At 41.6% G+C, this 14,294-nt stretch overlaps 1 long non-coding RNA gene across 1 annotated transcript; it reads right to left on the bottom strand.

Annotated features, from left to right (window-relative positions):
• Nucleotides 1-3,883: 3,883 nt before the first annotated feature.
• Nucleotides 3,884-9,953, bottom strand: LOC137862506 (uncharacterized). Its single transcript, XR_011100329.1, has 2 exons — nucleotides 9,519-9,953; nucleotides 3,884-4,255 (listed from the first exon to the last, which is right to left on the bottom strand). It is a non-coding gene; the product is annotated as an uncharacterized lncRNA (long non-coding RNA).
• Nucleotides 9,954-14,294: the final 4,341 nt, after the last annotated feature.

The raw sequence follows: 14,294 nt of genomic DNA, 5'->3' as shown, positions 1-14,294 counted from the left end.
TTTTCCAGTATCCCCCCCACCCCCATAACTTCATTATCCTGTAGATGAAAGCCGGTCTATCATCCTCCTGATTGACCACCACTCACTGCCAAGGCAGCCTGTTCTGGGGAATGTCCACATTTTTCAAACATTTCCATTCACACTTAGCTAATACACTCACTTCTTCCTCTGTGTCAGGTTATCTGGATCCAAAGCCCACTGAAACCAATGGAAAGGTTCTCCACCATGAACTGGACCAGACTGGTGGGTTTGGTTTCAGGTCCCAGGTGGAGGCAATGGTTTGAGCATGGGGATTGTGAAGTGTGAGCTTGTGTGCTGTGTCAGCAGCTGGTGTGCTTTGGGGATGTTAAACCATCAGTCAAGTCCTTCAATAGAGGTTAAACAGGGACAAGACCGATGGAAGAACAGAACCTTAAAAGATAATAGAAAAATACTAATAAAAAAAGCAGAAGATAAAGAAGTGCCAGGGTGTTTGTAAGTCCCTCTCCGTGCCCCAGCCTGCATCAGAGCAGCTTGGGGCTGCAGCTCCTGGCTACCTCTGTGGCACCACTCAGCTGAACGGTCACTGCTCAGCACAGGTAAGGGGTGCAGCTGAGCCAGGGAGGCAAATCTAATTGTCATTTTAATGAGCCCTCCAGCAACACCTTATTTCACCTATTTTGAATGAATATCAAGTGGCAATTAAGACATTATCTGACAAGTGCCGTGTCTAAGCAACACGCTGGCTGTGCACTGGCTTCCTTCGGCGATGAGCAGAGGAGTTAGTGGCCGATAGACCTAGATTTTTTACCTTTTACCCATTGCTTGGCTAGGAGTTGTCTTTCAATCAGACCTTGTCAGCCCAAACAGTAAACTCTGACATGATCCTGGGACTTAAAAGGAGTCATGTGGCAGATTCTTTGTGGAGAATGGGATATGGGGATTCATTTCTGTTACAAGCATATCTATGCAGTTTATAGCTAGTGCTTTGCACACAGCCACAACTTAAAATCTGCTTTGCAAGTAGGAATGAACCGGTACATTTGTCTCACAAAATAAACATGGGGAAAAACACGTTTGATTTAGCCTGGGGTGATGGGGCTATCCCCGGCTGTAGTGAGGTTATCACCATACACAAAGTGCTACTCACAAAACAGATTGCAGGACCACGATAAGCATTTCTGGCACATACTGACCTCAGCAGGGAACATATGAGGATTCCTCCATGAATATTTTGAGCAATCTGAGACATTGTATCCTGAACAGGGATATGGTGAACTCTCAGTTTTGCTTAGATACTAAGCAAAGTTTCGCTCTGAGTCAGCTAATCATTGACCTTCTGACAAACTTCTGGACTTAAACCCAAGCAAACCTTTGGTTAGTTTACATTTCAAACCATGATGCCATTTCACATTACAGAAAGAATTTTTGTCTTCAAGAAATGAAATTTACTGTATGCTTTTAAAGCATCTTCAGATGTATTCTAGCAAGAGACCCATGGGGCTCACAGTTTGCAAAAATAAAAATAACGCCCACAAATTAAAGGCTAGACTCTGTTCTCCAGGACCTAATTTCCCAATAGGCTAAATGAGAGAAATACCAGGTCCTTTGACATAGATGAAGAAATATGCTTATTTTTAATTCCTCCTAGCAGGTGGAAAGTACCTATCACAGCAGGAAGAAAGACACCCAAAAGAAAATATCAGAAGGTGGTTATGATAATAAGCTTATTTTCATTACAGTAGGATTATATTTTAAACCTTTGATTAGACTCTTAAAATTTCAGAACATGCTTCTTCAATCCCAGATTTTTAAAAGACAAAAGAAAAACAAGAAGAGAAAGTAAAGTCTTACTCCTGTGGATGAACGCAGTTTTGTTGCACAGAGAAAATCTTTCTGTTGCAAAGTTATTTAATTACATTCAGAGGACATCTTTAATTTTGATTATGACTAGAATCACGCATGTCTTAATTCAGGAAGTCCTATTGGAGTCTGTGTGTCCTAAGCACAGGCTCTTTGAAGCATTGCTAAGTGGGATAATTTTATTGTACGAGTTTTCTTGTAAAAATTATTGTCTTTCTGGATGTCTAATTAAAATAAAGATGTAATAAAGAATTTATGGTTTTAATTAGAGCATAGATCTTAAAGCAATTATAGTGTGATTAATAATTCCTTAACAGGCTTTCTTATACGAGATGAAGAAAAAAGATTTGAGCCCCATGAAAAATCAATATGCATTACTCAATTACATTAACGAAGCTACACAAAGCAGTCTAGATACCAATTAAATTGCTCCTCGTGTTAAACTGGCATTGGAGTCTGCAGTTATTAATGAGCCCTGATCTATTTGTTTAGTCATTGTGGATATTTTTGAACTACATTTTTTGTTATTGGAAAGATGCTGTAACATACAGATACATCTATGGACTTGTCCTCTCTCAATATCATTCCAGAGAACAAAGTGAGCAAGGTTTGCTCCAGAGCCATCAGGATAGAAACAAGCACCCTGCAAGGTCCTGGGGTTCCCTAGCCCAGGTCAAAGGGGCTGACAAAAGGTAATTAAAAAACAAGCTCATCATCATTAAATCCAGTAAACCATGTGCTGCAATATCCCAGAAAGGTCTAATGTGGCCCCAGTTTTTAAATATTGACAAGAGGGCTTTTGGGGAGATCATGATTTAATGCATAACTTATACACCCTGACTGAAATATTTCCCCCAAATTTTATTTTGCCTGTCATTAATAACCTGGCAGAATGAATAGAGCAGGGGCCTAAGTAAATTTAGATTTTTACAGATCAAATGAACTTTAAAAACAACGCTGTAGCTATACGTTCATTCATGCACAGACAGTTCCTCTGATCAAGCTGCCCAGCAAATGAAGCCACACTAATTTAAATGCCCTAGAGAGGAAAGATGATCTCATGAGAAACTTCTAATTTGTCATTCTGTAATGTGGATTGTAGCTTGGAAACTTGCTAATTGATCATTAAGAACACATTGTTACAAAGGTGGACATCCTAGTGTGAGAAGAACAGAAAGCCTGAAACTCTGAAAGAAACCACCTCTCTTTCTCCAAAGGAATCTAGAGGACGCTGATATTTTACTGTGCTCAGACCCAGCTATAGAAGAACAGTTATTTTGGCTCCATCATCTTGGATGCAGCACCGCCTGAGCCTTCATCCATATCTGTGAGAGATGCTGCCCTGCTGCAGCAACAACAAAGGTGAAGGGTATCAGAACTACCCACAGATTTCAACACCCAGAGAAGCTTATGCATTGAGCAGGATTTCACTGCTTGAGCACATTGTTTGAAAATGCAATTTCCTTCAGCCAGATGACTGCACAAATTCATGCTCATTTCAAAGATTTGGTCAGGTTAAAAAAAAGTAATTGCAATAGGGAAGAGTGCAAACTATTTAATTCTAGACTAATGCTGCAATGCGAGCGGGTGCCTTACAGCTAGTTTCAGTTACTTGGAAATCTGATTCTAAAAATTCCTTAAAGCACTTCAAAAGGACTGTAAGGTTTTCCTAAGATTTTCCTTTCCTTTTACTGTTTTTCCTGTTCAGCACCTTTGGGTTTTCCCTATGGTCTGTGGCACTCACCAGAAGCACAGCACAGGGATGCGAGTAGCACATTCCAGTTGCAGAGCGCTCATCCAACCCAAGAGAGCAGGCTGTGCAGTCCCCCCTCTCTTGCTATCGAATCCAAGCTAAGACTACCCTAAATCCAGGGCCACAGGTGCCAGCACAGCCTGGTCCACTAGATAAGTGTGCAGAGGAACCAAAATAGGAAAAAACACAGATATTTGCGTAGGATTTGAGACAAGAAGGGACCGCCTAGTCCAGGGTTTGTTCAAGCAACAGGAGCTGTCAGCACATAGTGCCTCTGAAGGCCACATCCCAGCTAGTGAAGAGACTTTCAGAGGACCACATCGAACACCCAGGATGACTTTTGGCAAGGTCCCACACTCAGTCCTCTTTGGTCTACACATGCCTTGATCCTGTTGTTTCTGCTCATCTCTTCCCATCAGGAAACCATTTCCTTTGGCATGTTTTTTCATCTTCTCATTTACATGTCTCCTGCAAGACTGAAACTCTAGCATTGATTTACCACAAGATAATGTTAATAGGATCAATAAACCACAATGACTGTATCAAAGTGTCTGTTCTTCACCCTTCAGGACTGCAGAAGGTGCTTTAGTCTTAAAGTACATCCAATACTCCATTTCTCACTCTTCTTGGTCTAAGTCTTATGTGTGGGAGACTCTCTGTCTGCCAGGTAAAAAATAAATGATTAGCTTGCTGAAATAATTTAAATTTTAATACCACTTCAGCACATATAAAATATTACTGATGCAATTAAAAAAAGACAATTGGCTCAATGCATCTAAAAATGGGTGCTTGCATACCCTGGCAGGCATAAATGAAGCCTGTTGGGAAGACTATTAAAAGTACAGACTTTGTGTGGTCCCAAATTAGTTATTGCAGCTGGCTGCAAAGGCACAGGAGCCCAACAATGAATAATGTCATCTATCATTTAAAAATGTTTCCATATTCTTTTTGATCCTAACCAATATCTGACACTTGACCTCAAAGCATTTTACACAAAGGATCTTCCTCAAGATCAGATGAAACATTTCAGCGGAAGACTAATGACTCTGTTCATCTTTGTGATCCAAACTAATTTCACATTTAACTAGTGAGTCCTGTGGCACAGGTGAGTTTGAGGGGAGATTTAGGAGGACAGCGTAGGGTGCCTGTACAGATGGAAGTTGTGCTGGGCTGCCACCAATGGATATCCATATTCATGTGAATAATAACCAGGTTTCTAACTCAAATAATTTGAATCATTTTACTGACTGATTTTGGTCTGAAGAAACAGAAGTTTGAGATGGAGAATATGAAGGCAGCCTGGCTGAGCAGGAACTAAAAGACATCACCTTTCAGGAGACCGTGTGAAATACAAGGAAAGGTTCAGCCCCTCTCCTGGTGAATGCTTGTCTGAAAGAGCCACATAAAACTCTGCCAGTCCGAGCAAATCAAGCCCAGCAGGGCACATTCATAAGCTTTACTGGAGATAAAGGGTGAGATTTATAAAGTGCCCATGTAATTCAGCAACACAAGTGCTGCTGAAAATTTGTCCCTAAGGGTTCTTGTAAATCCAAACCCTCTAAAAAAACAGATTGTGAGTTTTTCCTATTGATTTAAATGGACTCTGGATCATCCCCAGAGCATTTTAAACTTCATATCAATATATTTTCCAGTTTTGTTTGTATATGCTGAGCAAAGCAAAGGCCTTACTCTTATCCCTACAGATAAAGTAAATTTATTCTGACAGTAAGTTTGCTTAAACTTCAAACAAATTTCAGAGCTTTAAAAACTTAGCTGAGATTATCATTGTATGATAGAATGCCACTTTGCCCACATAAACATCTGTTTTCCATATCAATATTTTTACAAAAATTATCTGGAAGCTTGAAAAATTGTAGTTCTTCTATTTAAATATTTAAGAGCCTCCATTGTAGAAATTCAACTCTAAAAATAAGTTGGCCAGTTAGGAGAATTAGCAGTGCTCTCAGTTATGTGGGTGCTGTGGTGTAAATGCCTGAAGTAACTAGGAAAATAAAACTAACATTCACACTTTTAAGGAAAAGGTACAGCACTGAAGAGGCTTTCAGGGTAGGGCATAACTGCATTATCTGAGCATTCCCTAGGCTCCCAACCTTAGATGCTATCACGCTGGGGAAACTTGGTGTGCTAGCTCTAAGGAACACCATGGAGCGTAGAGTGGAGTGGAGACACCACGGCTAGGCTCTGTAATCAGGTGGGGCCTCGATTGTTCTTGTGCACAAAGCTGCACTTTTTGCCACCCTAAGCCAAAGACCTGTCATGTTTTGACAAATGCTGTACCCTAGTGTACTTTTTGCTCATTATAATATCATTATAATACCAAAACACACCTCCATCCCAAAAGCTACCCGCCTCCAAGGTGCGACCACCCCTCACTGAGCATGCGCCCTGAATTTCTCGGAGCCTATTACTTTAAACGGAAACGGGAAAACTTTACACCAATCATAACTAAGATATGCTTGACTAGAGCCACTCAAGCTTCACCTAAAAGATAGAAAATAATATAAATTGGCCCAAGAGAGAGGGGATGTTAGGGAAGATACCATCGTCAGGGGAGATACCATCCCAAGGACATACAACATCCTTAGGACCTCCTGACTCCTGGGATCAGTCGACGGGCTGAGCCTCTCTTCCCCCCCCATTGGGACGCCTTTGGGTGAGATCTGAATATTTGCTTATAAATCTCTATAGAGTCTTTGATCCTTTTAACGCGTTTATTTCTAGGCTGCACACCTAGAACCCACACCTAGAACCCACACCTAGAACCCACACCTAGAACCCACACCTAGAACCCACACCTAGAACCCACACCTAGAACCCACACCTAGAACCCACACCTAGAACCCACACCTAGAACCCACACCTAGAACCCACACCTAGAACCCACACCTAGAACCCACACCTAGAACCCACACCTAGAACCCACACCTAGAACCCACACCTAGAACCCACACCTAGAACCCACACCTAGAACCCACACCTAGAACCCACACCTAGAACCCACACCTAGAACCCACACCTAGAACCCACACCTAGAACCCACACCTAGAACCCACACCTAGAACCCACACCTAGAACCCACACCTAGAACCCACACCTAGAACCCACACCTAGAACCCACACCTAGAACCCACACCTAGAACCCCTGTAACACCTGTGTATTTCATGCATACTAGCTTGCTTTTGCAGGTAGTCACTATCACCGGCAATCCAAAAGAACCTGATTATCTGTTGCTGTAATAAACCATACTTGATTGCATTGTGATAGCTCTCATTAATGCAACTAGGGTGAGGGTGGTTATCCGTGATAGTTCAGTGTTCTGAATCTAACCAGACCCCCAGACGGTTAATGCATTGTTGGTGAATGTCTGAACGGACCCCCAGGTGGTTAATACGTTTTTGGTGAATGTCTGAGCGGACCCCCAGGTGGTTATTACGTTTTTGGTGAATGTCCGAACGGACCCCCAGTTTTGGTGAATGTCCGACTGGTTCAGTACTCTGAATCCAACCGGGCCCGTAACGGTTAATCAGCTACACCCCTTTAACGCGACAGGGTGCTCATCAGAAATGTTGATAGAGAAGAATTTTTAGACGTTATCTATAGAGTAACCTCCTGCTCCATGCAGAAGCCAATACTTAATCAGGTCAGCTTCTTTTGTCTTGCTGAATCCTGAAAACTTAGAACAACATTTGATTTATGCCAAATTTACCTTGCCTACATAGCAAACCAGAGCAATGTATCCAAATTAAAAGTAGACACCAATGTAAAATGAACTTGTAGAATTTTTAGGTTATTTTAAACATGTTCATTATTAAGAAAGCAATAATCGGATTTTTATTTCCAAAGAGCACTAAGGGAAACCCAATTAAATCCAGTCTAATTCTTTCTAAGATTGTCTTTTCAGAGATTTAATGTAGTTCAACAAGTTGGTTATAAAAGATGTTTTGGGCCAAATGCTTCCAAGTTAGATCAGAAACATTACATATGCTGCAAAAGATTCTTGAATTCTTTTGTGACAGTGAATGATAATTTTTTGGTCTTTCAAAAAAATTTTTCCCCTTTAAACTTACTATGCAAAACTGCAAGAGCATACCTGAAAGAAAATCCCCAAATAAACACCTGGACATCACAAAGTCTGCAATGTTTTTCCAAGGGAGATGGGAGGAACAGACCCACTCTATTCCATGAAATTAGCCAGGCAACTAGGGACTGGGACTTAATTTCATTATATAATTATAATCTCCCTTTATTTACAGTGATGAGTTAGCTGTAGGTTGGCTTTCTAATGTCACCTTAACTGGCTATAGAAAAAGAGCAGGATGCAATAAGAATGAATGCAACATGCTCAGCTAAAAGTCAAATTCTGGTCTCAAAGCCACCAGCTTCAGAGGTTCCCACCTGGCAGCAAAATTCCCACCAAGGGCCCTGACTGCACTCTGGCTCATGGCATCCCCAAGCAGAATTTGGTCAAGCTACAGCTGGAGAAATTACTTTAACCTTTTAATAAGCATTCAGCACTAAGCAGATATGAATGACTTCCAAGGCAAAATGTCAAAGAACAACTATAAGCAGCAGGGAGACAGTCAGGAAAAGTAGGGCCAATTCACACTTGGAGAGATCAACATTGCCATTTCTTCCTTTCACCCTTCCTTAATAAGCATGCTATGCACTAATTTGGGTAGCAGATTAGCCTTAAAGAATGACAGCAAACTGGCAAGTTCTTGTTTTCTTAAAAAAATGTGGTTATTTCTTTTTAAATGCTTAATTTGGATTTTTACTGCACCTACATTTAAGAAAAATCGGATTTTTAAAATCCGTTTTTAGAAGGCCCCTGGAGATTAATTACAGGCACATTAACCAAAGTTTTGGTCTATATGGGTTTCTGTAGATTTAACATCTTTGTCTGAGGATGAGCAAGTCCAGAAGTGGCAATAAGGATGAGCGAAGGGCAGAGCTGGTGCAGCATGAGCCCCTGAGAGCACACGGCTGTGCTGAGTGTCTGGCAGATGCCGCAATCCAGCCCGCAAGGAGCCTGCTTGCGTGCCAGGGAGGATGTTTTCTTCTGCTAAGGGAGTCCCTTAGGGAAAAGCTTGATCAAAGTAGTGATTAAAGGGGGATCTTGCAGGGTCAAACTGAGCTCCTTTGTTCTCCTGATTATTATTTTTTTTAAACATTTGCACTCAATAAAGCTAGCTCTTCTCTTGAGGACACACTGGCAATTAAATGCTTGCTTAGATAGCTGGATTCTATCTCAGATTTGTTTTAAAAATATGGAGGAAAGTGGTGTATCCAGATTCTAGTATCCTGAATTCTCTCCATGGCACTCATTTCTGCACAAACTGTTGAAGATTTATACTAAGCTATAATTGCAGAAATGCACTTGCAAAAAGGCTGGATATACCGTTAAGCTGGTGAAAAGATGCACTTCCTCAGTTACTCAGCACACTTCTTATAACCATTTCCAAAAGTTTACTATGTCCTTCAGTCAAAACAGCAATGCCAAAGGAAGCTCATTATGCCATAAATACAGCAGTTCACATCATAGTGTGGCATCTACAGGAAACGTGATCAAAGAAATCTTTACCTGAAGTAAAAATATTTTTTTTTAATGATAAACAAACCCTAAAGCTACAAAAGGGAATGAGCTGTGTTCTGTTTTCCCCAAATGTATTGGTGCAAGAGTAGAATTACTCTGAAAAATGTAACCATTGCCATACATGCAATGTTATTTCCATAAAGGTTCACACCTCCAGCCTGCAGTACACACTCACTCATGGCCCCCACAAGGTTGCTCCCACAAGTAAAGCATCTGCATGATTATTGATTGCCCACAAGTGAAACCACAGAGAGAACAAGCAACTTGAATCAAAGCAGCATTAAAAAATAATAATAAAATTTGATTACTTGCATTAGAATTTCCATCTCCCAAGCTTGTGTCTTGCTCCATCATACATGAAGATGTAGATATCCTCCTTAGGGTCAGAAGACACAAGCAGGAGGCAGAGACACCAGGTCAAAGAAGACACCTGACAGCAGAAAAAAGAGAGCACCTTCCTTTTCAGCCTTTAAATAGCAGAGGGATCAGGCACTGAGTGGTCAGGAGCAGGGTGAGTTGGCCAGGTGGGATTGATCAGGTTGCAAGTTGTTCTCCAGATCTCCACCATCTAACACCAACACCTGTGAGAAGGATGCATGGCCCGTCTCAGGCTTATCATGTTGCTGCTTTGGGTTTAATGGCTATGGGCTTGCTTTGACCTCTAAGAAATTGGTAATAAAGTTCCTGCTGCCTAAGGTTGTGTAGGATCGTGATAAGGATGGGTAGACAGAGTCCTCAGTTAGTAGGAGCTACTAACTTCATAACTTCAGGTGCTGAAAAAACATGACCTGTGGTGGGTGTGCAAGTAGTCAGCCTACCCATCTTCCCATCAGATCAACATCATCAGAGGATCAGGAAAGAAATGCTGTATTTTGCACCTTACTAGTGCCTTCTGGATAGGAAACAATTAATTACTGTCAGGTAATGTTGTAAGAGGCTGATAAGGTGACACAGTGACTTATGAATTTCTTCCACTAACTCATAGCTGCAATGAAGATGCAGCAAGATTCCCTTTCACTGAAAGCAAATATTAAAACAACATTCATTATCTTTTCATGAAAGGGAAAAAAAAACAGTGACCTTGGCAGAATTTCTGTTTCTCCTTCTCCCTCTTTCAAAACAAAACCAACCCAAGAAGCACCTCCCCCCAGGCCCATCAAAAGACAAAGCCCCCAGCAGAAAGAAACACAGCCTTTATAACCATTGAAGATGCTTTGAGATGGGCCTTTCCTATAGGGATTTCAGAAGCTCCATTGCAGCCGCAGCAAGTAAATGAAGCGAAGCATGGGCCACTGAGTCAAAGAGGGAGCAAGAGCAGGCGTAGTACAGCGAGCTATTTTAAATCATCATTGGAGATCTGTAGCTAAGCTCTCCAGCGGCCTGCTTCTAGCTAAAAGGCTTCCACTCGAGTGCTTCAGATCATGTAAGTTTGTTTAAGATGCATAATTCATGAAGGGTACATAACACCATCCTTGAATAACTTTTCACTCACCACATGCTTGACAGGAGGAGAGCTGGAGGAGTGGTGTGACTTCAGAAATCTGACATTGGCACGCTACGAGTCCCGGGAAGGGTCAGGGATCACTCCATTGTCTTAACCCCTTTGTTAGCGTGAGTGCCTGAGAAAGCCAATGGCACCTGCTAATTCCTCAATTAGGACTATTTCCATCTGTTGTTATTGCCATTAAAATAAGAGAAAGACAGATGATCCAAAGTGTTATAACTACTTACATTATAGTTCTCAAAAAGTGTATGTAAAGAAAATGTCTGTCTTTATAGGTGTAAAATAAATTTATTGCACACCAAAGGCCAAATACCACCATCCCTACCCAAGCTGAGTAGTACCTTGCTCCTCAAATAGTCCCACTGAAATCAATTTGGGATTATATAATGCAAGTAAGGAAAGCACAAAGCACTGGTCTTTTGGTAGCAAAATAAGATGTGTAGGGAACAAATCTTCAGCTAAAGTTAATGGGATTTGCCTTGTTGTAACTAATGGAGTTGTGCCCATTTACATCAGCCTGGAGTCCACCCTGTAACAGTGTGCCTGTTCTAGAGTACTTGGGTTTTAATTACCACTAGTAAATGCTATGTCCTTAAACTTTATAGACCTTATATATTTGCCCTACTTTATTTTGTAGATAAAAACCCAACTGTGGCCTGATAGGTAATTTAGGAATGATTTATGGACTTTGTCTTCTGTTAGTAACGGTTTGGAAGTTGCTCTCTGACAGAACAGAAGGTTTTTTTCTATTTTATTTTGGGAAATCATGGTTGGACTGGAACTGTCTTATTTTTTTTTATTAAAGTGTGACTGATATATATATATATATATATTAATCAGGGCATTTTAAAAAATAAAATAAAATAGGGCAAGACAAGATATAAAGAGAACACCAACAGACACAATAGATGGGATGAAGGATCTGGCACAGGCTGGAGGAAGAGCAGTGCTTTCATTATTTATGCTGTGGGCCAGTTGTCCCAGCAGTGAGCCTCTTTCCTCTGCCACCCAAGTCCCATGCATTTCTACCTAGAACTCCATTTATTCTGTCTCCTTTACAACTGAAATGTGCATCCCGCTGTCAGCCTCGATGTGACATTTGAATTAAGCACAGACACCTCTCAGTTCCACTTAAAAGGCAGAAACAGCAAACACGTGCACAAACACTAGGACAGGTTAATTTTCAAAAAGAGTACATTGGGATTATCATCCCCCTCTACACACAGTCCCCAAAATAAAGATTTCACAGAAAACAATATTTTGTCTCCTGTCTACTGCAGAGCAGTGAAGTGAAGCAGGACTCCCATCCACGACACTCTGAGCATGCACATTTTAAATGAAGGAGGTTTTTCCTTCCTAGAGTTCAGACAGGTTTTGTAATTGGAGGCTTGTATGACCCTACTGTGATTTCTGCCCTATACTGGAGTGCTGAGGCTACCTGAAAAGTGATTTATAAGACAGACAGAAATAGTGAAATACATGGACCTGGTGTACTGATGTACACTTTATCCATCCTTCTGTTACTCTGAAAGCTAGCAGGGTTTTCAGCTTTTACAAGGGTCATTTGAGTCTTTTATCTGAGTTAAATCCTGCTCTTGCTTCCTGCAGGGCATATGAGAGAAATGACATCAAACATTATTCTCTTACCAAGGGAGAGAACTTATCCCTGTGACATGGGTGCTTCCCATGGGGACAGCCGAAAAACTGACGGTGGGAAAGAACCGTCTGTTCCCCTCACTGATAGTTCCCCATTTACCAAGATGATATTTGCAGGGAAAAAGTTGAGGAACCCTATTAACATAATTATTTTGCATGCTTCCCTGTGTAAGCCTGGATAGCTGGGATAAGCAATATAATTAAATGCAGGAGCTGAGGATTAGGTCTCCTTGAGTATCCTTGGAGTCACCAAGCAGGGGGGTTGCATCTTTGGTGCGTTCTCTCTTCTCCAGCTACTGCTGGGCCATTGTTGGACAAGGCAGAAAAATATTTGTGAGTATTTAAGTAGCTCATGGACTTCTCTCTTTCAGAAAGTATTTTTTCTAAACACTTTCTGTGTGTTCCCTCTCTGACTTGGACATGGGGAAGCTACTGAAGTTTTATTAAACACCTACAGCCAAATTTCTGGGGTCTATAAGGGGTGCAGCCCGGTATCAGACCCCATTTCACTGAGCATGAGACCATACTCAAATCAAAAGGCCGTCTATGCAGAACTACACCTTCTCCCAAATGGGCTTGTTGAAATATATATTGAAATAATCCTTAAAAGTTTACAGAGTATTATGAGATCAGTACAGATCTGACCATTATTTATTAATTGTTCAATTTGAGGAATAACTACATGATAGAAAATGGTGTGGAGGCCTAGGATAAAATGATTTTAATGAGATCTCAGTGAATGATATTTGGAAATATATTATTAAGTTTCTGCAGTGCGGCACGGAGATTTCCCAATGTCCTCAGGAAAAGGAACAGCATCCTATGCACTTGTATCTCTTGCAGGGTAGAGACATTTCAGGTCAGCCACAAGTGCACCCAGCCCTCTGCTAAGAACACGGGGCTTCAGGAGAGTCTTAGCAGGGTTACACTCTGCATTGGAAAGGGGTAAAAGAGCCTGGGCCTTTGCCTCTTGAAGCTACATTTTCCTCCAGGAATCTGCCTTGTTTTCAGCTTTTCTACCTGACTTAGTCCATGTGACTCTATACTGATGTATAAACAGGCTTTCTCAAATTATGTCCTTCCCTTAAAATTAAAAGAAAATAAGCATGTGTTGTATTCTGCACCTGGAAAGTAATACACAGCTCATCCTGACTATAGAATTCCTTTATGACCATGAGAAAGGCTTAGGCAGAGCTCACAGAAAAATGACTCTCTGGGACTTTGGGAAGACTTGTGTCATCAGAAACTAAAGAGAGAGATCAGACCTTATTTCTGAGGCTACTTTATCCAGCGAGTAGGCAAAAGCCTACCCCTTGCTCATGTGCAACCCATATTTGTACAGGGGTATTGTGCATCTTTATGTGAGAGGTCCATGATGTTTTTGACCCCTGTGGTAATACCACTTAATTGACACTGTAGCAGGCAAATAACCATCCTACCAAAGCAGGTCATTGCGCGAACACAGACAAATTAACACTGCTGAATGCAGAAGGAGGAATAAATATAAGTAAATGAGAACATGTTCCTGCACGCTTAGATGCACAGAGCCTGATTTTTGGCTCTGCCCCTTACCCAAGTTGTGCTTGTGGATCTGCCCAGACCATGACCCTCTTTGTGCCGAGGGGATGTGACGAATTGCCGTGTCACTCAGCTGTGTGGGTCGGGAGCAGAGCCTGTGTCCGGCAGCACTGCAAGAGGCGAGGCAAGGCGAGAGGAGCCTCCCCGTCCTCCGCAGGGCTCCGTTTGCAAAAAGAGGCCAACAGCGTGGCAGGGCACGTGTTGTGCACAGAGCACCTGAGGGGCAGTAAACCTTGACGTACAGCATATATCCACACAGCCATAAAGAGGTTAAGGCTCTCTTGGTAGAAACCAGGAGGCAAGAGCCTCAGGAATGACTATTTTTCTTTCCTGACTGCCCCATAAG

This window comes from Anas acuta, chromosome 11 (assembly GCF_963932015.1).
Source record: "Anas acuta chromosome 11, bAnaAcu1.1, whole genome shotgun sequence".
NCBI lineage: Eukaryota > Metazoa > Chordata > Aves > Anseriformes > Anatidae > Anas > Anas acuta.
This window is presented reverse-complemented; position numbering and strand designations above follow the sequence as displayed.